The sequence below is a fragment of the Mus musculus genome, chromosome 1 (assembly GCF_000001635.26).
Source record: "Mus musculus strain C57BL/6J chromosome 1, GRCm38.p6 C57BL/6J".
Lineage (NCBI taxonomy): Eukaryota > Metazoa > Chordata > Mammalia > Rodentia > Muridae > Mus > Mus musculus.
Window position 1 is genome coordinate 71,727,528 of NC_000067.6, and position 24,624 is coordinate 71,752,151.

The window sequence follows — 24,624 nt, forward strand, 5'->3', positions numbered from 1 at the left end:
AATGTTAGCTTAATATAACCGTGGCTCTACTTGACAGTGTCTTCAGAAAGGTTTTAATCTGCGGGAGTATAAATACTTCAAACCTTATTATACACATTTGTAGACATAAAAACAAACAAACAAACAGATACACAAATAACAGGGCAGTGGTGGCACATACCTTTAATCTCAGCACTCAGGAAGCAAAGAGTAACGGATCTGTCTACAGGGTGAGTTCTAGGATAGCCAAGGCTACACAGAGGAATGCTGTCTCGAAAAACCAAACCAAACAAAAAACAAAAATCTAAAAAAAAAAAAAAAAAAAAAAAAAAAAACAAACAAAAACCCAGTCCCCCTCAAAACCCCCAATCACAACAACAACAAACACAATCAATCAAAACATAGGATGTTATAATGAACCACTAGTATTTTATTTTTTTATTTTTTGACAAGGGATCACTGTATAGCCCTGACTGATCTAGAACTCAGTATATAGAGCAAGCTAGTCTGGAATTTGCTATGTAGACCAGGCTGACCTTAAACTTACAGAGATCGGCCCATCTTTGCTAGGATTGACAGCATACACTTTTGTCTGGACTCTATTTCCTTTAATAAGCAAAGCAAAACAAAACTCCTCAGAGTTTAGCTGCATTAAAACTTCTTCTAGGTACCAGAAATATATTTTTATAAATATCTAAAATACATGTATCCCCTATTTCCCCCACTCCAATACATGTATCACTACCAATCCGATTACCCATACTTTATAACTGGTTCATAGAACAGAATACTGGATAGCCTCCTATGCTTGCTATACCAAGTGGCTATGAACTCAGTGGCTTCAAAAATAATAGAAAATTTAAATATCTTAAAATTCTAAAGGTCCTGAGTCTGAATGGTTTCTCACTGAGCTAATAACATAATGATAACAGGACTCTTTTCTTGCCTTGCTAGGGTTTTATGGTGTGCCTACACTCAACGTAGGAGACCCCTCCCTGTTTTCCAGTCCAGCGATTGCTTTGTCTCTCATCATTTTGACCCTCTCTCCTTTGTCTCAGCTTCTTACGTATGGACACCCTTGTGACTGTTCCCAGTCTCATGGTGAGTGGTTAGCAACCTTACTTCCTCCCACAGCTGCCATTTTCCTTTTCTGTATCACTGAACACCCTAAAGTTCTGGGCACTAAGATAAGGAGATCAATGTGGTCCAGGAGCTTCATGATCAGAATATAATGTAGATTTAGACGTTATGGAGAAAGGGCAAAGAGACATTTTGCCGGATCCTATAGGTTGGGTCTACATCCAATTCTGAAACCTGATAGTTCTTTAACTCATTGTTCAACTTGAACAAACATGATAGAGTTTATCCTCTCACAAGTTAAAACAGAACTGGACAGAAGAGGATTTAAGAAAAATCCTGGTGGTGTTAGTGAACCGATCAATTATAGATAAAACCGTTTACATACCGATGATGGAATGCTGTCTAACCTTCACCCATAACATGATAACAGAGAAACGTATTTATCTTAGAGTCTGTCCTAAGCTGTTTCCTGGAATACCTCTGGACTGTCTACAGTGTTATGTAGTTTCTCTCCAGATACTCGGGCCTCTGCTATTCTCAGATCCTCTTTCCTTACCCGCTTGTTTCGTAACATCATGCCCAGAAGAAAGGCCTCTTAGATTCACCTTTCAATAGAGAGAGATCATGTGATTTCATCATTGCCACCAGACATAATACTGTAGACAGACTACAGATGTGGAGCAGATGTGTGAATGAACACTTCAAAATACTGAATAGAACCCTCATTTAAAAAGGGACTGTGATAAATGTCTGCGCTTCCCTTTACTATTTAAGCACAATCATTAACTTATTTGTATTTTACAGTCTACCTCATGTACTGCTCTAGAAGCAATTTATTACCGACGCTATTTCTCTTGTGCTTGGAAGGTTGACAGGTTTTCTTTTCTTTCCAGACACGGGATAAGTCGTTTTACTGTCTTCGTTAGTTGTTCTGGATGAGGTTGATCCAAGGAGGTGGGGAAACGCCCTTAAGGGTACACATCCCTTGGCAGCCTTGAACATGAGACCCTGGTGAGAGCTTAGTTCAGAGCCTTGAACCATTTCATTTTTCTGAGTTTTCTACGTGCAAAGTGAGCTGGCACCAGGGTTCTGGAAAACTGCTGAGACAAAGCTGGGATCCTGAATGGAAAGAGCTCAGCAGATCTTTTTCTCTTCCCTTCCTGTGAAAGAGGAGGCCAGGCCACCAGCAAAAACCACTAATGCTCTAAAACACATCTTTTTTTTTTTTTTTTCCTGAATATAGCTGCAAATGTTTGCATAGATGTGCACAAAACTGAGTGGGTATGCTTTGGAAAGGTCTGATTCAGGACTTGGCAGTATTCTAAAGATCTCTTCAGAGAACGTTGGAAAACCTACAGCAAGCAAGTAGACATCACACAGGAACTGAAAGTGGGGTTCACAGAGGTGTTTGGACATCATGCAGCGGAAGCCTGTCTCACACAGGAATAGGCCATAGATGGGAACAATGAGTCTCTGTTTTCAAACAAGTCACCCAAATGAAGATGGCAAACGAAGGTATTCAGCACATTGTCACCTTGGAACTAATTGCCTCTCATACTGGCGACTTGGCAGACATCCTCCTGGACAGGCATACTGCAGAAGTCTAAGTTTTTAAAGAAATGAATATGAGATATGGGGTTGTTCAAACAACCAAAACAGGCAGTGTGATGGGCAGAAGTATACATGTTCCTCCTTCATGTTCTCTGTCAGGCATGGGTTCGCCACATGGGACACAGGGCTCTTCCTCTGCAGAGAGGCAAGAAACATAGATTACGGAAGCCTTCGAGGACAGAAGGAGCTACAGAAGCAGAAAATAGCTAAGAAAAAAAAAATTCCCTAACTCACCCACAAGACAGGAAGGAAGCGTTTTCTGATAAGGAAGAGGCCAATACGTTGGTGGGAAAATACACCAGCAACTTATCCTTATTCCCAAGGGCCAGGGAAATACAGACATTGCATGCAAGAGGGAAATGGTAGTGTGAGATTTATGAGCATGAACCTGAGGTTGCTAGTCATTTGTGTTTGCAGCAACATACTCAGAGCCGTTGTTTACTGCAGGAAGATTTAATAAACCAAAAATTTCTTTTGTTTTCTATATCATTCATAGACAAGATCTTCTTTAAATAGGATACTAGATTGCATGCATGAAGTTAAGCAAAGATGGAGAGGGGAAAATCACACTAAAATAAAATAGTGGGGTGTCAACCCACAGGAACACTAGGAAACTCCCATAGCAGCAAAGATAATTTGCTGTGAGATCATTTGGAGTGAGATGGAGTGACCCAAATCTCTGTGGCTAGGAGTAGAGATTTTGTGCAGGGGCAAAGTTCACCAGAAGACAGTTGCCCAGGACTGAGAGGAAGAAAGATAAGAGGCTGAAGGGACAGAAGAGTTGTGAATATAATTAAGATATCTTTGAGTAGGGCTAAGTTCTGGTTTTGGACTTGACTTAGATAAAATGCAGAGGAGGGAAGGGAGTTCTCTGTTTTTATGCAGAGTTACAAAGTGGGTGGATGGGATGATTTCAAAAGCAAAGGTTTTGAAAGAATATAAGAAAGGAAGTTGCGGGAGCAGAAGGGGAAGTGATTAAAGCATTTCATAAGAATTGCAGAAGACCAGAGATCAAAATACTGCTTTGTGTTCTGGCTGTCACAATCTGACAGAGGTAGGGAGTTAGACGGAAGGATGAAGGGGTGGGAGTCTTGGGCACGTCCTTCTTTCTGGTCTACTGAATCAGCAATCATTTCTTCAGACCAAAGAAGCTGGGGAACCAGCTCGATGGAGGCCTGTGTGAAGAAAGACTTGGTTTCTGATGTTAAAAGTGGATTTTTTGACAAAGTTGAAGGCAAAGAGTGTAACTAGGAAAAGAGAGAAAGCATCAAAAAGTACTCTATCTTTTATTTAAAGCCTGGTATGGAAAGAGAAGATGTAAGTACTTTGGAGTTGTCAAACTTTCCACTCTTGCTCTATTTTGATCCAGTTGTTACCCAAAGAGGTTCTAGATGGGGCTATTATCAATAATGTGATATTAATACAACTTAGGAACTAGGCAGTACAACTCTATGGGAAGTTAGAGTCATGGGTTTAAGGAAAACAAAAATATCTCTATGTCCTGGTAGCACACCTAGTCAACTGCAACAAGAGTCCTGAGTTTTACCATAAACTATCTGTTGTCAAGGACTAAAATCCAAAGGACTTGACTTATCACACCAGTTAATCATTAGCCTCTGTCCTCTGGACTTCCTAGTTCTTTGTGTCCACTCCTCCCACCCCCACCCCATATCATCAACTGGAAGGCTTTCCAGGGGCTTTCTCTTTGACCTGGCTCATCTAGAATTCCACACATATGGTCAAATTAATCAATCAGATTCACCCCAGCTCTAGACCTAATTTACCCATGGGGTGGGACCAGATTGACCCACTCCTGGGAAGCAGAAGTCTGCTACCTGACAATGAGTGTTCCAGGCTCTGCCATATTGCAGGAAGCTGTCACCCTGCTGCTCAATAAAAACCTTGCCTTCTCAGCCTCCTGCCATTCCTCCCCATCCTGAGGCAGTGAACTCAATTCGGAGGCTTAGCATGACAATGCTAATATTCTTTTCCTTCTATTCCTCTTCCTCCTCCTCTTCTCTTCTCTTTTCTTCCTCTTCTCTTAAAAGAGAAAGGACTCACTCGAGTCGTAGCTTAGGCTGACCTGTAACAGTATGTAGCCCGGTCTGTCCTTAAATCCCAGGGAAGCCTGTTCATGCCTCAGTTTCTCCATCCACTGGGATTATTGGCATGCACCACCATGTCGGGCAAAGAGTGAAGACTCTTAAACTGTTGTTCTTTTTTGGTAATCCAGGCAGGATTCCACTTCCCATGTGGAGCAGGAATCTTAAAGGGCTGAATTTAGAGGCCAAAGTCAAAAGGGATGCATTTGGGAATAATGGTGTCAGAGAAATAGTGACTGTTGTGTGTTATCTACACACACACACTCTACCTAGCGAATAACCCCAGTTTGCTTGGATCCAACAACGAGATAGCACAAGCCCTGTTTATAACTCAAGAAAATTAGACTTAACAGCATCAAGTAATTCCTTGCTATATAGCCAGTGGTGAGGAAGCTGGAAACTCTTAGTTCTCCTGCCCAATTCCGAATACATATCTTCCAACCATATGCCTCCCCTTCCCATATTACATTTTGATCATCTTTGAAACCTTGCTTATTATTGAGTAAGTACCTCACCCAAATCAAATGTAAGACAAAATTGTATTTCAGCTTTATTTTTGGCTTCTCTGCTTTTCCATAGTGCCCACGTACCCATGGCCCACTTTGATCTGAAGAAACAATGAAGTTGAATATAAATCGCAGTCTGATCTGTTTCGAGTTCTCCGGTCTATTCTGCCATCCCAGTGCCCTTTCATCAGGTTTGAAGAAGGTGAGGATTCAAGAAAATGACTCTCACTGAGTTCCCCTTCCTTTTAAATTACTCTAAAAATTTATTTGCTCATGTCCTGTGGTCAGTGACAAAGTACCCCTTTCTGCCCATTCCTGGATATGATATCAAAATCGAAGCATCCCATGATAAGCAGACTTTGAAAAATCAGAAGCATGAATATTTTGAAAGTCAATAAAACCTCCAGGCTACTCATGAAAAATAGCTCAGCTTTGCACGTGTGACTCGAGCTGACTTTTAGTCCTTTTCGTGAAAGCGACTTTCTGCTTTCCTGACTTTGATCCCATCGTGTCAGGGTCCCCAGACTTTACTCAGAAGTCACATGACAGCCTTGTCATAAAGCCAGCCATGCCATGCTCCGCATCCATCTGGCAGTTCTGAAAGGTTTTAGGCAATTTCGTGTTTTATTCTCAAGACCGTGGGGATCTGAGAATGGGAGAAGAAAAATCTCTATGATATAGTTTTGCTTTTTTATTTTAATTTTTATTCTTCCTGTGCTGGGGACTGAACACAGGGACTTGTGCTTACTAGGCAAGAATTCTGCAGCTGAGCCACACACATACAGACACACTCACACACACCCACACACAGACCCACTCACACAACAACACACACACATATACATACATACACACACAGACACATTCACACACACCAACACACACATATACACATACTCACAAACACATACACACATGCTCACATACACACAGACACACATATACACACAGGCACACTCACACACACCAACATACACACATAGTCACATACTCATACACACACAGACACACACAGACACAATCACACACACCAACACATACTCACACATATATACACACACCAACATACACAGGCTCACACACATACACACAGGCTCACACACATACACACATACACGCACACATGTGAGAGATACATTGTAAATAATTGATTAAATAATAAAAATGTAAAACCCTAACCTCCTGCTTTCCTTCTCTTTTGAAATGAGAGCGTCCCCAGCCCATCCTTTTCGACCTTGTCCTTCATATTCAGCCAATGATTCTTGCCACCGGGAATGGGAGTCCTGTAGCCTATAAATATTCACCCTCAGCCACCCGTGGCATTAAGAGCACGTCTTGGATAATCCTAGCACTTGGGGAAACTGAGGCAGCTAGAGGACTGCCTGGAGTTCAAGGCCAGCTTGGGCTACAGAGTGAAGTCCTGTCGGCTTTCCATCAGTGTTTACATCACGATTTGATGGATCCTGTGAAATTAAGACAGGGAGAGATGGAAGTCTGTTGGGAATCTATGCTTCATGAAAACAGAGCTAATGAGCTCCAGATAGGAAAACAAAACACTTTAGCACTTTCAATCTGTCTTCCCATCAGTCCCTCTGGCCTGAGGAGATTGCCTTTTGGTGACAGGGCCACCACACCTTTGGTTGAGGCTGCTGGAATTGCAATTTTTTAAAAGGAAAACATCCCACGCCACAGAACTTGATCTCTCTTTGCTCTGACAATGCGTAACTGCTCTGTTTTTTCAAACCCTACTTGAGTGCCTCTTCTGTTAAACTATTCAATCTGTGCGACTAATTGTATAAAACTGACTATGAGCAGTGGGGCTCGGGGAGGCTCCTGGGGGAGGGAAGAAGTCTGAGGCTGTATAATATATATTATAATATATCTTGATGAACTCAAATTCACAGCGCTCTGCTCCCTCTGCCCCTCGCATCCAACCCCTGAACAGTAGCTCTGATGTGAATTTTTAATCTGAATCTAATAATGAGGAAACAAGCAGTTAAATTTAGGTCACATGAGCTTCTACGAGAACATGGACTTAGTTTTTCCATGAGTAGCAAAGTTCTCAACAGACAAAAGAGTAAGGTGACATTTTCTCTAGATGCAAGAATTAAGCACCATGGCAAACACAATGCCTGACCTTCTGAAGGACAGTGTAACCGTGCTTCACTGGTCTGAAACTTAGTTTCAAATACTTTTGCATTGCATACATACATACATACATACATACATACATACACATATACAACCATATGCTACTTAACAATGGGTATATTTTGAGAAACATGCCATTGGGGGAAAAGAATCTCACAGCAGCACAACACTCGTGTTTGTGTTTATGTGTGAGTGAGTGTGTGTGTGTGTGTGTGTGTGTGTGTGTGTGTGTGTAGTGAATTCTATATAGTGAATTCCAGGCCAGCTGGAGCTACAGAGTAAAACAGAATGGAAAATGTTTACATGGCTAAAAAGTCCTTCTCACACAATTTTCCTTCTTCCTCCTCCTCTTCTTCCTCTTCTCCTTTATCCTCTTCCTTCTTGGTTTTACTGAGGCAATATAGCCTGGGGTAGCCTGGCACTCACTACATACTTTCGGGTGACTTTAAACTCCTGACTTGGCCTCCAAAATTCTAGAATTAGAGATTGCTCCTGACTTGGCATCCTGACCCAAGGTGTGCCCGTAAGTCCCTCTACTTTTGCTATTCATACATCTTTCACAGTAATACTACATCAGTTCTAGGTATGGCAATGTAGCAATTAAATATGAAACAAGGTTTCTGTCCAGCCAAGGAAGCTACAAAGAAGATCCTTTCAGTGGGCTCTAGGGTCCTTGGAGAAACTAAAGAAAGCAAGGAAGATAGAGTCGACTAGCAGAGCCCTTAGAAACAGCCCTTCCCCTTTGAACGGAGAACTCAAGTTTACTGAAGGAAAGAACCATGCCTCTAGGGCCAGTGAGCAGCAGTACCCTGGGGCCATAACAAGGGAACCAGGAAGTGAGAGTTAGGAAACTGGCTGGACCTCCAGAGGGAGAGCAAAGGCCAGGAAGGACTTAAAACTTTGACACTAAGCCATGGGGAGACTTAGGAGTGTTACCAACAGAACAGTGTGCGAATTGGATTCTATTTTTCAAAGATTTCCTCAGTTGCCTGTGTGAAGATTAAGCCACAGACAACACTGGCAGAATCAGCAAGAAGCCTTTGAGATACCAAGGGGAGAGGAGCCCAGCTTACCTTAAAGCAGCCACTGAGGAGTGGGGAGAGAGTGGGTGGCCTCAGGATAGCTTGTCATCTAAGGGGATCCTGAGCAAATATTATCAGAATGGTTTAGTTATAGTAAGGTGAAATTTTCTTTTAAATTAAAATTCATAAGATAAATAAAAAAAATTATCTGACTTTGGGAGAGCTAGAGAGGACTTAGTAGTTAAGAGCCCTGACTGCTCCCATACAGAAGTTTACAATGTCTGTAACTCCCATTCCAGGGGCTCTGAACCCTCTTCTGACATGTAGCTATCCTCTCCCTTTGGTCCCCAGTGCCCTGTAGCAAGCTCTTCCTGTTATTTCAACCCAGACTATGTCAGTCAAGGGTCAAGCCTCTGCTGTAGGACCGCCATGACTACCCTTAACTGTGGACTTCATTTCCTCCTTGCCCTTAAGGTGCGAGCCTCTCAATTCCTCAGATACACTAAGCTTGAAACCTACATCGGAGCCACCCCTCCATCAGTGTTTTCCTGAGTCAGCCCAGGCTTTGGTATCACGGCCAGGGCATCACTCCCCTGGGAATGCTCTTTTCCTGGGAACTAAAAGCTTATGTGAGGGTGGACCTTTTAACCCGCCCAAGTGTCCCTCATCCCATTAAAGCTCCACTGCACACCACGGCCTCCTGTGGACGATTGCTACCTCCCTGGGCTTCTGCACTCTACCCTGGGTCATTGTGTCTGACTCCTCCTCAAGAACACATGAGTGCTCCACTCTTCCCAACAGTGACAAAGCAGATGTGCTCAGGAGAGGGAAGAGGGAGGGAAGGACGGGAGGAGGGGGGGCATTTTAAAACATTCTAAGACTAGGTTAAAAAAAATCGTGTGGAGAAAGAACCTTTGGAAAATCATGTTATACAACAAGCAAATTGTGTTCACAATACTGTGAAAACCATCCACATAAAACAAAATGTAAAAAAACTGGACACTATCATGATTTAACTGCAGAAAAAAGAAAAAAAAAACCCTTCTAAACTTAAAATTGAAGAGAAATGATGCAACACTTTCGACTAAATCTGAGAGAGATTTGATAATTTTAAGTGGCATTTACAGACTCTTCCGAAACAGTGGCTATAAAGCGTTGGCCATCTTTATGTTAGTAACGTGCTGTGGTTTTAAGACAAACCTTGGAACCCTGGCAGATTTCCAGAGAAAATCCTGGAGGAAAATGAGTGCCATCTTGATATAAAAAAGACAAAGACAAAAACAAACAAACAAAAAACTTAGGCACAGAGGTGGAGAAAGACACCAACACCTATTACTTTTATAGCCCATAAGATGAAAATTCGCTTTTAGGATTACGCTGCTGTCTCTCTTCTTCCTGTCAATAGGATACCACTGTCACCCTTGCTGTGCACTGCGTGCCCACACAAAGTATCCTGATGGCAGAAAGGAGCCTTCCTAATGGCACCAACACTTCTAGGCACAAAAATAACGAGGTATATTTAAGAAAGGGACTTTCCCCTGATTCCAGAGTTTTCTCTCATCTCTGAAAATATTTGAAACTGAAGATAAAACAAAACAAAACAACTAAAATTGTAAAGCAGCATAGGACAGAAAAACTCTTGATTTTTTTCTTAATTTTTTGATATTTATATTTCTATTATGTGTGTATGTTTTTTTCCCCTGCATGTATGTTTGTGTGTGCCTCGTGCCCATGGAAGCCAGAAGAGGGTGTCAGGCCCCTGGAGCTGACGTTACAAACCATTGTTAGCCACGGTGTGGAAGCTGGGAACTAACCCAAGTGCTCTGGAGGACAGTGTTCTTAACCTCTGAGCCATTCTTCCAGCCCAGAAAACTCTTGCTTAACTTTAAACTCAACATCTTAAGGGTTTAGGTTTTTAGATCGAAATAAGAACCTTATTATACAAAGAACATTACTATAAATTTCTCAAGATTTGCTATGAGCAGTATGAGCTGGAAATCCAGAAGTAATTTCAATAATTTAAAGCAATTTTGTCTCTAAGGGAGAAGAGAATGTAATAGAGACTATGAGTGTGGTCAAAGTACATTATATGCATGTATGAAAACATCACAACAAAACCCACATTTTATACAGTCAATACACGAAAATGAAGTATTTACATCCATGAGAAGTAAAAATCTACAAAAGGAAACAAGCATACCTGCCTAAGTTCCCTGTTGTTTATAGAGAACGTGTTCAGATTCCTGGGCAACTTTCACTTTGTGAGCAGTTGGGGGTCTCTATTTCTATAGCTTTTAGACCTTCAGAGCTTTCAAAACACAAAGGGTCTTGGACTTCTGTGCAAAATCCTCAATGACACCGGACAGTGGTGACACATGCCTTTAACCCCAGCACTTGGGAAGCAGAGGCAGGCAGATTTCAGAGTTTGAGGCCAGCCTGGTCTACAGAGTGAGTTCCAGGACAGCTAGGCTATACAGAGAAACCCTGTCTCGCAAAACCAAAAATAAAATAAAATAAAATAAATTCCTCAATGACAAAAGGATGAAGAGTCTTCCATACCCATAAGCTCACACCCTCGGTAAGCTGACATGACTAGTCCTTGGTAAGCTGACATGACTAGTCCTCGGGTAAGCTGACATGACTAGTCCTCCGGCATGAACAGAGCAGGAGAATGTTTCAGTATGGTGTGAGAGAAGGCAACAGGGTGTGAGATGATCTAAGGACAGCCCAGTCTTGCAGGATATTTGATTACACCGTGGACCCTGTGCTTCACTGAGAACAAAGCAAAACAAAACAACCCCCAAACAGTTTCTAGTTGTGGTGTGGCTCAGCTCTTAGTACACGCCTCCGATTTAATCCCTCTGACTAGAATACAGACATGCCCTTAGTACACACCTGTATTCACCAGTAATGGTCAGGAGCTGAAAACACTCTAGGCTTAGGTAAGATTGTATGGCGGGCAGAAGCTTCCAGGACTAGGCCTAGGTTGGCAAACCGAGGCAGTGAGCCTCAGAGATGACAATTATGTCAGGAGAATAAAAGTTACTTTTACAACTCAGGAAAGAGCCCGAGCTTTGGATCTTTGTGCAGTGATTAACTAAGGTCACACCCTCAGGAGACATCTTTGAGGGAGACGGATGTACTCATTACTTTAACATCACCATGAACACCCCTGACAGAAACACCTTAAGGGAGGAAAGATTTATTTTGCTTCATCATTTCAAAAGGTCTCAGTCCATCCCTGAGGGGAAATCTTTGTAGTAGGAATGCGGTATGGGGGTTGTTTACAACTCCATGGACCAGGAAGCAAAGAGGAATCCGAGCCCTGGTATAGCCTTCAAAGACTCACACCCTGCGAATTACTTTCACCGGTGATGGCCCACTCCTGAGCCTTCCACACCCTACTAAGCCTGCACTACTGTCTGGAGACCAAGCCTACAGCGTGCATGCCCGTGGCCAGTACATCTGATTCAAAACACAGCAGGGAACAAGTGAAGTGAGAATGTATTTCAGCTTTAGAATTCTTCCCCTGCTGGATGGAGCTCCAGACCAAGTTGAGCTAGCTCCACAGTCTGTCCTACTGTCTTGAGGCAAGAGAACAGGACATTTGTATCCCTGTGCCACTCAGGTGTTAGTTCTGGAATGTGCAAGAAGTCACTCCTAGTGCGTATTAGGAGGCTACCCCCCTCCCCTATCCGTTATCTATGGGCAAAGTTCAGTGAAGACTTCAGGTGGGAGTTGTTGCTAATAACGTTATAGCATCCCAGCTCGGTGAGCATCAGTGCACACGTCAGGCCTATTCTCTCTCCGGCCTACCACAACTTCTCAATTCTTCTGGATTTCTGGAAAACCTTACGTGAAGGAGGTTTTTGAAAAGGATTACAGCCCACGTTTTTATGTTTGGTTCTAGGACCATAAAATATCCTAATTATGTCTCCCCTTTACCCTCATTCTTGACTCCCAATCTGTCAGTTGAAGCGGCCTGAATGAGAAAAAGAAAGCTTTAACAGAGTGGTAAAAATAGGGCCAGTAATTAAGATGGAAGATTGTTTCAAAGCTACATAAACGTGAGCTGAGGAAGCCCTCCTGCAAGAGAAACGTGGCAGAGCTCACTTGCTGAGGGTTCTGAGCCTGAGTTACTATCAAATTTGATACCATGGTCCTGGTAGTTGACCACAATGTAAAGGATCTGAGAATACCAATAGACAGCCTAAGAGACTACCAAAGTCCTGCCCCATTCCTTCTTGCCAACACTATCTAGCAGTAATCTAGAGGTTACTAACTCTTGTGATAATCTAACTTCTGTGATGGTTACTGTTGCCATCTTGATTAAGATCTAAATGGATCTAGAGTGATCTCAGAAATAGGCCTCTAGGAATGCCAGTGAGGGGTTGTCAAGGATATGTTAATGGAGATGGAAAGACCCATCTTTCTGTGGGCAAGACCATTCCCTGGCTAGGATGATGAGGTGTATAGATGGAGAGAGGGAGCTGGGTAGCATGCGTGCATCCATCCCTTCTCGTTTCCTGGCTGGGGATGAGATGTGAGTGGTACTTTACCATACCTCAAGGTCACAATGCCTTCACTTCTCCACCATCAGGGACTGCACCTCTAACTGTGAGTTAAACAAACCCTTTCTCCCTTAAGTTGCTTTTTGATATATCTCTATCTCTATCTCTATCTCTATCTCTATCTCATCTATCTATCTATCTATCTATCTATCTATCTATCAGCAACAGGAAAAGAGACTAAATAACTTCTCACAACAATCAAGATCACAGTAACCATTTGCAAACTTCCCTTTCGCCTGCTGATCTTCTAGCACAAGAAATGACCTGGTGGCAGCTGAAGCTTAAGGTTTAGTGTGGCTCTCAGCAAGTCTGATAGATGATTTTGAAGTTCACTGGAAGTGATGATAAATGGGCTTGTTTCTAGTTTCATCTTTAGGGGACCAGACACTATTATTGAGGGCATAGGACTGATATAATAGTCATTAAATTTCTGTGTTCTATCCTCATATACTATCATCATTATTATTTGGATGTGAAAAGTCCCTGCAAATTCATGGTTTGAACATTCATTCCCCAGCTTCTGGTAGATTGTAGAATCTTTTAGAGGTATTGCAGGGACAGGTGTACCTACCTTATTGGCTACTGATTTAGCCTACACCCCTCCTGCCACAGTTGGAAGTCTCTCTGGCTACCATGTGCTGGTCAGGCTCTGCTTCTCCACCTGTATCCTCATGATTGGCTGAGAATCACAGCTGGCAGATCCTAAGTTGGGAAGCTGGGAGCAGAATAGACCCCAGGTGGCTGTGAGCCTGCTGAGAACAGCTTCAGTGAGACTGCTCATTTAATGGCAGAAACAAAGGCTTCTTAAACCTCTGAGGGGCAAGCAGGGGCTCTTGGGGTAAATGTACAGTATTGGCTGGGGCCAGGGTGCTGGGGATGCCTCATTTGCATAAGAAGGAATTCCAGGTGCTTCTGGACATGACCTTATAAGGAGAGAGGCTGTTTAACCTGGTTACATGACCTTCTGGGGGCAGGGGAGGGGGGAGATGGAGAAGCAGGTCTATGTGAGCCTGGACATGCAAGCCTGGGGCAGGGAGGGAGTGATCCTACTCCTGTCGATCTCAGGAGGCTGTTTCTGAGGTTTGGACATGCCTCAATCCCACACTTGCTCCAGGCCTGCTCCCCTTGTCTCACTGTTCCCTGCCTACACCCATGCCTTTCTTTCTATGGTGGTCTGTGTCCCCTGAATTGTGAGCCATAATAAATGCTTCCCCCTTATATGTTTTATTTTTTTTTAAGATTTATTTTTATTTATGTATATGAGTACACTGTAGCTGTACAGATGGCTGTGAGCCTTCATGTGGTTGTTAGGAATTGAATTTAGGACCTCTGCTCGCTCTGGTCGACCCTGCTTGCTCAGTCCCTGCTCTCTCTGGCCCAAAGATTTATCTATTATTATAAATAAGTACACTGTAGCTGACTTCAGACACACCAGAAGAGGGCATCAGATCTCATTACAGATGGTTGTAAGCCACTATGTGATTGCTGGACTTTGAACTCAGGACCTTAGGAAGGGCAGTCAGTGCTCTTAACTGCTGAGCCATCTCTCCAGCCCCTCCCTTATGTATTTTAGTTCTAGTGATGTAAACACAGTAATCCTCAAGTTGGTGCCTAGGCTGTGTCTTCAGGAAGTCTACTGCATTGCAATCAAGTAGCTTCTGTGTGGTACAAGTAGAGTCCATGGTCATATGCCCATTGGTTGCATCCCTCCTGCCATAGAGTGGGTTGCTCAATCCAGAGTAACATTATATAACACACTGAAATAGTAAATCTGACAGTGGGGCTAACTGTCAAGAATAAAGGCCTAACATGTACTTGTAAGGACAAGACCCATTTTAGTCTTCTGGACTGAGGATTGGTCCTTCCAGGACGGAGAGAAACATTTTATAATACATTTCTGCTAACCACTTCCAAACAGTGACTTCAACCACTCGCAGACAGAGCTCCGGGAAAGGCTGAAGTGGGTGGGATGTTCCCAGCAACACCTGTGACAGACAGTAAAAGAGATTCTGAGCATCTGGGCTTTCAGTCCTTCATCCCATTGTATGAAGAGCTGAGATGGTATTTTTAGGTGGCCACAGTGACTAGTCTGGTAAAGTAATTGATTGAAGGATGCCAGAAGGGAGCTATGCCCAGTGTGCAAGTTACTGCCCAGTCTGCAGGAGAATCACCAACTTATTCTCACAGGTTCTGTTGCCAGATCATGCACTTTTCCATGGGAACCTGGAAATCTAGATCTATTTTCATGCGTTGGAAAATCTCTCAATTTTTAAAATGCTGACAATCATATTATCAGTTTCTTTAGCTTAAGAGAGATGAGCAACCAACTAGTGATAAACGGAAATGGGAGAATAGACTGGATCTGTTAGGACGAATGGAAGATACCCCACTCAATGTCTGATTCAGAGTTTAGAAGAAATTCTCCCAGCCAAGGACATCCAGAAATATTACTCTGTTTTGGATGCCATTTAAAAAAACAGAACGGGCTGCTTGAAGAACAAAATTTTATTTTCCCCACAGTTCTGGTGTCTAGAAGTCCAAGAACAAGGACTGACAGAGCCTGGCAGGTTCTGTCAGTGGCTCTTTTGCTGGCTTGCAAACAGCTAGCTACCCTTCACTTGGTCCTACATATAAACAGGGAGACTCAGTTCACTGACTTCCCTTCTTATGAGAGTGTAAATCCTATCAGACCCCTCCTATATGAGCACCTTTGACTTTAGTTACTTTCTTTGATATCCCATCAACAAATACACCCACAATGAGAGTATGATCTTCAACATACAAATTCTGGAGCTGTGAAATTATATTCAGTTCATATTAAAAAGAAAAACAACCAAATAACTCTAACAGAATTGAGAAGATCAACTTTGGTGAAACCAAATAAGACTAAACAAATCAAATGTCTTCCAGCTACAATTGGAACACCAGTGTTTGAACTTGACACAAATAACAATAATCTGCACTTGTATAAAGCTGGACTTTTGTAAATGTGCTTCATTTATGCATCCTAAACAACAAGTCCAACAGTATTTGGGTCATAGTTTTTGATTTAGTGTATCACTGATTACAGTTTTCACCTGTAAAAAGAAGTAATAAGGAATTTAATAAATTTGTAGAAGTGGAAAAATATATTCCCAAGTTTTTCATTTAAGATAAACTGTCTGGTTATTAAGTGTTGACCTAGAATTTTTTTCTGCTCTTTTTTAACTTTAAACTGAGCTATGCATTCCAAAGGTGGAGGAGGAGGAGGAGGAGGAGGAGGAGGAGGAGGAGGAGGAGGAGGAGGAAGAGGAGGAGGAGGAGGAGGAGGAGGAGGAGGAAGAGGAGGAAGAGGAGGAAGAAGAGGAGGAAGAGGAGGAAGAGGAGGAGGAAGAGGAGGAAGAGGAGGAGGGAGAGGAGGAGGAAGAGGAGGAGGAAGAGGAGGAAGAGGAGGAGGGAGAGGAGGAGGAGGAAGAGGAGGAGGAAGAGGAAGAAGGAGGAGAAGGAGGAGGAAGGAGAAGGAGGAAGGAGGAGGTGGAAGGAGAAGAAGAAGAAGAAGAAGAAGAAGAAGAAGAAGAAGAAGAAGAAGGAGCACCAGCAGCAGAAGCGGCAGCAGAAGATGTTCTAAAAGCAGTTGGCACTAATAGTGACAACATACCTGATTTCTTTTCTCAGTCCTACACTACCCTACCCCAGACCCAGACTGTATCAGAATCCTGTCTCTCCTGATGACCCTGGTACATACAATAGTTTGGAAACTATCTTTGTATATTACAAGTGAATGAAAGGTAATGGGCTCAGGGGAAGAAGCTGATATTTCAAGGAGCTTCTATAGTACCCTAGTCCCTTTCTAAAGAAACCTACTCTATCCATCTCCCAAGGCGACCTTTCATTTTATAAAAGGTAAATCTCTCCTAAATTATGTATGGAACACAGGGACGGATGTAATGCAGATGATAGACAGCTTGTGTAACAAGAAGAAAGACCTGAGTTTGATCCCTAACACCACACAAACCCGTATGGCAGCCAGTGCTAGAGAGATGGAGGCATGGAGATGGGAAGATCAGAAGGTCAAAGTTGGCTACATAGTGAGTTCAAAGCCAGCCTTGGATATATGAGATCGTATTTCGATATAATATATGAAACCTATATGATTTATATATTATCTTCTTTGATCTTCATAAGGATATTGAGACATATGGTGTGTTGTTTCTGTTTTATAGGCAAAGAGAATCAGGCTTGTAATAGTTATATCACTTCCTCATGTGGCTTAACTTTAACATGGCCCAACCATCTTCTCACCTTCTCCCCTATGCCATGTTGTTTTCTTACCATTTTCCACTTCCCGTTGCCTACCCACTGCTAGTCTGTTTTCTGTGTTAGGCATTTGATCTTTCTCAATTGGCATCCCTGATCTGAACCACAGAACACAGGAAATGACTCCAATGACTACTTTCCCAGCTCTTCCCAGGATGGTACCGGGCTAAGGCCCAGACAGATGCACAGCAGTGGGGGAGGGGCTGATTCATCACACAAAATGGAACATTGGTTTTTTTGGGCTCACAGAGCTCCTATGGAGAAAGCCCAGAAGACACGGAAAATGTTTCTTACTAATCTATCTGGCAATTCCCTTTAGTCTTTTTAGTCCAAGTTCCTCTTCAAATATCTTCCTTCAATAAGAAAATTTGCAAAGAGAAAATACACTGTAGTTGAGAAAATTCTGTTGGTGGTGGTGTTGGTGAGGGTGGAGGGAGAAGGAGTTTCAAATCCAAGCCCTTTGCTAGGTAGATATGACTGCTTGATCTGTTTTCATTTTCTGCCCTCTTTCCCTAGGCAGCAAATGTGGGTGTATTAGAGGGTGTCAAGACCCACTTGACATTAGCATTCTGCTATTTATGAGAAAAAAATATGCTATCAGATTATCCTTCACCACAAAGGCACCAGAAAGGAAATATGCACATTTTGGTGTTGTATTTATACCTTTATTTGGGGCTTTTGGAATTATGCTGATATGGGTTCCCCTTGCCAGTAATGATTGATTGTTTCTCAGGAGATAGCTACATACTCTCTCTCTCTCTCTCTCTCTCTCTCTCTATATATATATATATATATATATATATATATATATATATATAAATTATGTATGGAACACAGGGATGGATGTAATGCAGATGATAGACAGCTTGTGTAACAAGAAGAAAGACCTGAGTTTGATCCCTAACACCACACAAACCCGTATGGCAGCCAGTGCTAGAGAGATGGAGGCATGGAGATGGGAAGACCAGAAAGTCAAATATATAATTTTATATATTTATATATATATAATATATATATAAATACATAGGTATATTTAGACAACATCTTCTATTCAGCCCCAACTGGTCTGGAAGTTGCTATTAAGAGCAGGCTGGACTCAAACTCACAGCTATCCTCCTGCCTCTGTCTCCTTAGTGCATAGGGGAATAAAGGCAGGTACCACCATGCCTGGCATTTAGATATATTTTTGGACAGATCTTTGTTCATGAAGTATTTTCACTTAAGAGTCAAGTTAGCATAAAGGTTAAGGTTTCAGTTATCCTGATAGAGCTTAAGAACTCTTGACAATAGCTTGAGTTTATTTGGGGCACTTAAATTTGAGTCAATTCAATTGACTTTAACCAGTTTTACTCTGCAGCATTCTATCATGTGCTCACTCCATAGACATTAGATTAACAAGAGAATCATGTAGGAACTATTCCCCATAGAAAAGGTTAGCAGCTGGGTAACTAGGCCTGTTGATTTACAACTTTAGAAGATATAATGGGATCTTCTCCCATTTTGGAACTGTACAGTCTATTTTATTATTGTCATGATCAATATGCATAAGATAAAGACTTTTCTGTGTCTGAAATCTTACATTAGTAGCTATTTCTTGGCCAGTTTCTTAAAAAGTATTTTTTCTCAGAAAGTGACAAGTAAGAAGCACTGATTTTTTGTTTGTTTGTTTTTACAGTTGCCCATCATTTATCTATATTCTCATTAATTTAAAAAAAAAAACCCTCTTTAATAAAGAAAAGTTGGGAGACATGATGGGGTATCCTGAGAGGAGCTGGAGAAGGGAGTGGGGAGTGGATGTGATCTAGATACATTGTATACACATGGGGAATGGATGGGATCTAGATACACTGTATATGCACAGGACTGGATTTGATGGAGATACATTGTATACACATGGGGAATGGACATAATCTAGATACATTGTATACACCTGGGGAATGGATGTGCTCTTCATATGTACTGGCTAGTTTTCTGTCAACTTGACACAAGCTGGAGTTATTACAGAATAAGGAGCTTCAGTTGGGGAAATGCCTCCATGAGATCCAGCTGTGGGGCATTTTCTCAATTAGTGATCAAGGGGGAGAGGCCCCTTGTGGGTGGGACCATCTCTGGGCTGGTAGTCTTGGGTTCTATAACAGAGCAGGTTGAGCAAGCCAGGGGAAGCAAGCCAGTAAAGAACATCCCTCTATGGCCTCTGCATCAGCTCCTGCTTCATGACTTGCTTGAGTTCCAGTCCTGATTTCCTCGGTGATGAACAGCAATATGGAAGTGTAAGCCGAACAAACCCTTTCCTCTCCAACTTGCTTCTTGGTCATGATGTTTGTGCAGGAATAGAAACCCTGACTAAGACATGATATATTATATACACATGGGGAATGGATGTGATCTTGATACATTGTATACACATATAAAGTTGTCAAAGGAAAAATAAGAATTAATTTTGAAAAAGAAAGTTAAAATATACTACTCAATCAAGTCTAAGCAAATGTCATACCAGAAACTAGATTAATGAAACTAAGAGAGAATGTTCCAGATATCAGTAAACTGGGTTGTTTATAGGTTCATCAGGACAAGAGTTAAAAGGATGGGAAAACTCTTTTTCAGTTAACTGCCTACAGCTGCTGTCTTAGCACCAGCCAACTGAATTTCATCAACAGTCTTTGTCCCATGCTGAGGTCGTTCAGTATACAGAGGATGCAAGTGAGCTTGGTTATTCCTCCTGGGACAACTGAAACCAAACTTATAGTTTATGGAAAATAAAGTCTTAGAAGGTAGCAGCATGAGCAAGAATTGTTATTCAGAATGAAATGAATGCTCTCATAACCATGCCTAGGCTAACCAGTCATAATATTTACATACTAAAAAATATTCTGCTTAGACATCTAATCTGTACAGATACCAGGTCAATAAAAGCATAAGCTTTTTGCTAACATTGTAAATGTACAAATTTGCCAAAACTCTCTAAAACTTTCCCAAATAAAATCTTTACTCTTCCTCTCTCTCTCTTTCTCTCAAAATTGAGAGCCAATAAACTGCAGTGATGATTAAGTAACTTTAAGAGTTAGACTATACAATCATGAATACTATGGCCATGTATACATGCAAGAATCTGTTTTGCTTAAATAAAATTTAAAACAAAGTTTATTTGGCATGTTGAAAATAAAATATAATCATGGTTTGGCTAAATGATGGGTTCAAATGATTATGTTGGCCTTAATTACCATCTTTAACACTCACTGTTTTTCGACATATAATCTATTGTATAACTTTGGTATTCATTCATTTCTTTAATGAGTCCTTGTTGGATACTCTCCTCTTACCATTCCAGAATATAGATATTCCCGAGCTTTGTATTTCATTGGAAAACAAACAGTAAGCAAATAAAGGATTATGTGAAACTGATAACTTACAAAGAGACCCAGCCATATGAGAAGGCAAGGGAAGGCTCCTTCAGACAGCCAGTAAGGGCAAAGGCTAGTGCGACTGGAGTTAGATGGGGGGGGGGGGGGGGGAGGGACATACTCTGATAGGAATTAATGGAAAAGGAGGTGGGGGTGGGGCAGGAAGTGGGTGGATGGCGGACCAGGGCTAGACCATGAGTGACTTGTCTGTATAATATGGACAAATTTATAATTTATGCTAATATAGTGGCAACTGTAATGTGTAAGCTCAGTTGTCAAAGTTGACTACATCTGCAATCGACTCAAACCCAAGCCTCTGAGCGCTCCTGTTTGAGAGGCAGGAAGATCCATGCTAAACCTGGGCCACAGCTTCTGGTAGCAGCCCATATCAAAGGATACAGAAGAAGAAAACTTTGCTTTTTGCCCACTTGACTTCATTCTTACTGGCAAGCTCATCTATCCTGTGCATTCCTTTACAGCTATTGGAACCAACGTCTTCAGGACTCCAAATTAGAATGAAAATCAGCAGCTTTTCCAGAATCCTCCAGGACTCCTAGTACCAGATTGGGATTGCTGAAACATCCAGCTTCGTAGACTGAATCATGTTCTCAACCTTTCTATCCTCAGACAGTCATTTTTGGTCTCCTCAGAGCACAGCCTGTAAGCCAGTCTAATGAATTCCAAGGAACTCCTCACCAGCTCCTGCAACCTAGTCTTTGGACTTATCAGCCTTTAGGATTGTGAGGAAATACGTTCTTTATAAGCTACCAGTTTCAGAGATGTTGTCAGAGCAATACATAGCAGGAAAAGATGATCACTCAGGTGATTATGTGGAGAATATAAATTTAAAAATACATATTTATTTTATGACTATGACTGCTTTGCCTGTGTGCACATGTGTGCACCATACACATACCTGGTGTCTTTTTAAGTCAGAAGAGGCATTGAATCCCATAATGCTGAAATTATGAATGGGCCACCATGCAAATGCTGGAAACCAAATCAGGGTCCTGTGCAAGAGCAACAGGTGTTCTTAACTGCTGACCCATCTCTCCAGACTCTAGAGAGACACTCTTTATATGTTTATATGCTCAAAGAATAGAAGGCCCTGGTCATAAAAGGCAGATAACCATTTCCGTATACACAAAGGACAGACCCATCTCACATCACACACCAAACCCTATATCTCCTTCCAGAACTTATTAAGGCAAACTAGACACCAATTTCAGTCTATACACAAGCACAGCACTGTGGTGGCTTGAATAGGAATGTCCTTCACGGGCTCATGTATTTAAATGTGTGGTCATTAGAGAGTGGTGCTATTTGAAAGGACTGGGAGGTACTCTGTTGGAGTAATGTGTCCCTTGGGAGTGGGCTTTGGGTTTCTGAAGCCCAAACCAGGCCCAGTGGCTCTCTTTCTCCCTTCCTGGAGCTCTGGATGTAGCGCTTTCAACTTTTCTAGCACCATGTCTGTCTGTATACCACCATGCTTCCTGCCGTGTGGATTACAGGCTAAACTTCTGAAACTAAGCAAGCCCCAATAAAATCTTTTGCTTTTGAAGAGTTGCCTTGGTCATGGTGTCTCTTCACAGCAATAGAACACTGACTAAGACAAGCATAAACACCAAATTTTACACAGACAGATTTAGGATCTGGAGATGTAGTTGTGTGATGAAGTGAGAGACTGGTCTGTGCAAAGTGTAAGGGTTTCTGTGCAACTCTCAGTAGTACACACACATGCACAGAGAAGAGAGAGATGAGAGAAAGGAGAGAGAGAGAGAGAGTCACCACTACTATCTCACATCATACAGAAAATCCCTAACTAGTACTATATGTACAAATGAGAAAACCAAAGATTTCATTCTTTAAAGAGTCTAGTTAGTAGGTCTGGGGGTAAGAACAGATGGAGCCATGCAGTCCTGGGGTGGGTGCTGCAAACTGGTCTAGAGACACTTTCTGGTTTCCATTTGGAGCTTATGGAGGCTCTCAGGCTGGGTGAGAAAGGGAAGAAGTGGATGCCTGGGAGCCTTGTCTATGGGACCAACTAGAGCTCAGGTAACAGTGACCAGAGACATACTCAAGAGATAAACAAAAAGATTTATGGTGAGTTTTTAATTGAAGAAGTATGGACACAGATCTGGTGAGCATCTTAGTAATCCAGGTGGAAAACTGGGAACAAAGACATATTCAGAAGAAGCATCCGAGCTTCCCTGGATGACTCCCAGCTTTCTGGCTTAGGACTTGGATTAAAAAAAAAAAAAAAACACAACATGGTGCTTCCTAAAATAGAAATGAAGAATTGAAGATTTGGCTAATGGGTGTGGTTTTGAGGGTCAGGAAAAGCATCCAGACAACAGTAAGGGTCTGTCTAGGTATGCAATTCTGAGGCTCAGAATGGGAGATGGAAGATTAGGAAATGTTAGAGTAGAAACAGCATCTAAACTCATATGAACAGAAAAGATTTTTGTAGAATAAAAACATAAAGGGGAGGTGAGCCAGAAATTCAGAATAACATTTACAAGTTCAAGAAAGGAGCAAGAAAATTCATCTGGACACAGGAGGGATGGGAGAAAACAACAGTATACTTTGTGAAGACAGTGTCTTAGTAAAAATGTTTTCTTTGTGTTTTATGAGCTAGCAATCTGAATGTGACAGACACTGAGTAGTAATAAATAAACACCATCAGCCTCTTCCTCTCCTTCCTCCACCATTAGTGGTCATTACTAATGCTGAGCTTTGCTGTTTACATAAACTAATGCAGTGTCGCTCTTCCCTCTGGCTTGGACAGAAGCCTTGCTGTCTTGATGCAAAGCAGCTGAGGAGACCTTTGTGATCAAGTTTATTTTCCTTCTATCATGGAGGGAGGTGGAATCTCCCAAGGCTCAGAAGATCATGAGAGTTTCATGAGACCCACCCAGAGATTCTATGAGAGGTAAACGGTTCTCTGAGGAGTGGAATTTTGGTCTGTGGTACAGCTTCCCTTGAGTTTGACATTGCTGGTGTGGGGGCTTCACAATGGTGTAGCTACCTCTGAATTGTCCATCCTTCTTTAAGTGATCTCATTAAATTCATTGGTTCTCAAGCTGGTTTCAGACAGAGTTCTTTCTTTAGTCTATTCTTTCCCTCAGTGTCTGGGGTGAATAGATGTTTCTTTGTCTCCCCAGAAAAAGTCACCCAACACATCACAACCAGCAAGTTACCTGAGCTGTTGTCACACTTACCTACCTGTTTTCATGCTTGTGATTGGGCTTCTTGCTTCAAGATTACCTCCAGGCAGGATGCTAAAGGCAGGAAACTAACTACAGGCTTCAATCAAGTCACCTAAAACAGGAATCTGAAGCAAATGTTCTGAGAAGTCCTGAGGTTCAAGGACAAACTATGACAACCAGAAACTATAAACTATAAAACTGAAGGACACGTTCTTCCTTTGTGACCCTAGCACCACAGGAGGAACAAAATGGGCACAATGTCTACACTGGAGACTTGATTAGTCCAGGGCTGGAAACAATGATTTGCTGGCATGAGATCATGTACTCAACCACAGGATTCTGTCTTCAATGAGAAATGGACAATGACATCAACTATTTGGTTCATCTAGATACATTGCAGCAAGTCAAGCTTTCCCCTTGAAATCTTTCCCAAGTCCTTTCAAACTGATTTGTATTATATCAACAAATATTCTCACAATAGGCCAATTTGGTAAGGCAACTTAAAAGCAAACAAATAAAAAACAAAAACCACATTGGCCTTTTCATTAGCTACATAATTTTGTTGGCATTCCCCTTGATTTTAGAAGACTGTTTGTAATTTACATATTAGCTCAAGTTTACAATGAGCAAAGGAGAAAAGAATGAAATAATGTCTCCGGACAGTTTGGATTTCAAAGCTCGTGCTCTAAACAATTC

The 24,624-nt window shown here is 41.9% G+C and overlaps 2 long non-coding RNA genes across 3 annotated transcripts; one reads left to right on the forward strand and one right to left on the reverse strand.

Annotated features, from left to right (window-relative positions):
* Window positions 1–388: 388 nt before the first annotated feature.
* Window positions 389–13,829, reverse strand: Gm39660. Its single transcript, XR_001778956.2, has 3 exons — window positions 13,594–13,829; window positions 8,503–8,571; window positions 389–2,805 (listed from the first exon to the last, which is right to left on the reverse strand). It is a non-coding gene; the product is annotated as a predicted gene, 39660 (long non-coding RNA).
* Gm30160 lies at window positions 887–24,390 on the forward strand. Of its 2 annotated transcripts, XR_001778959.2 has the most exons (6): window positions 887–1,080; window positions 2,303–2,574; window positions 3,812–3,987; window positions 5,352–5,480; window positions 21,199–23,651; window positions 23,884–24,390. It is a non-coding gene; the product is annotated as a predicted gene, 30160 (long non-coding RNA). The 2 variants fall into 2 exon arrangements; XR_003947861.1 differs by lacking the exons at window positions 2,303–2,574; window positions 3,812–3,987.
* Window positions 24,391–24,624: the final 234 nt, after the last annotated feature.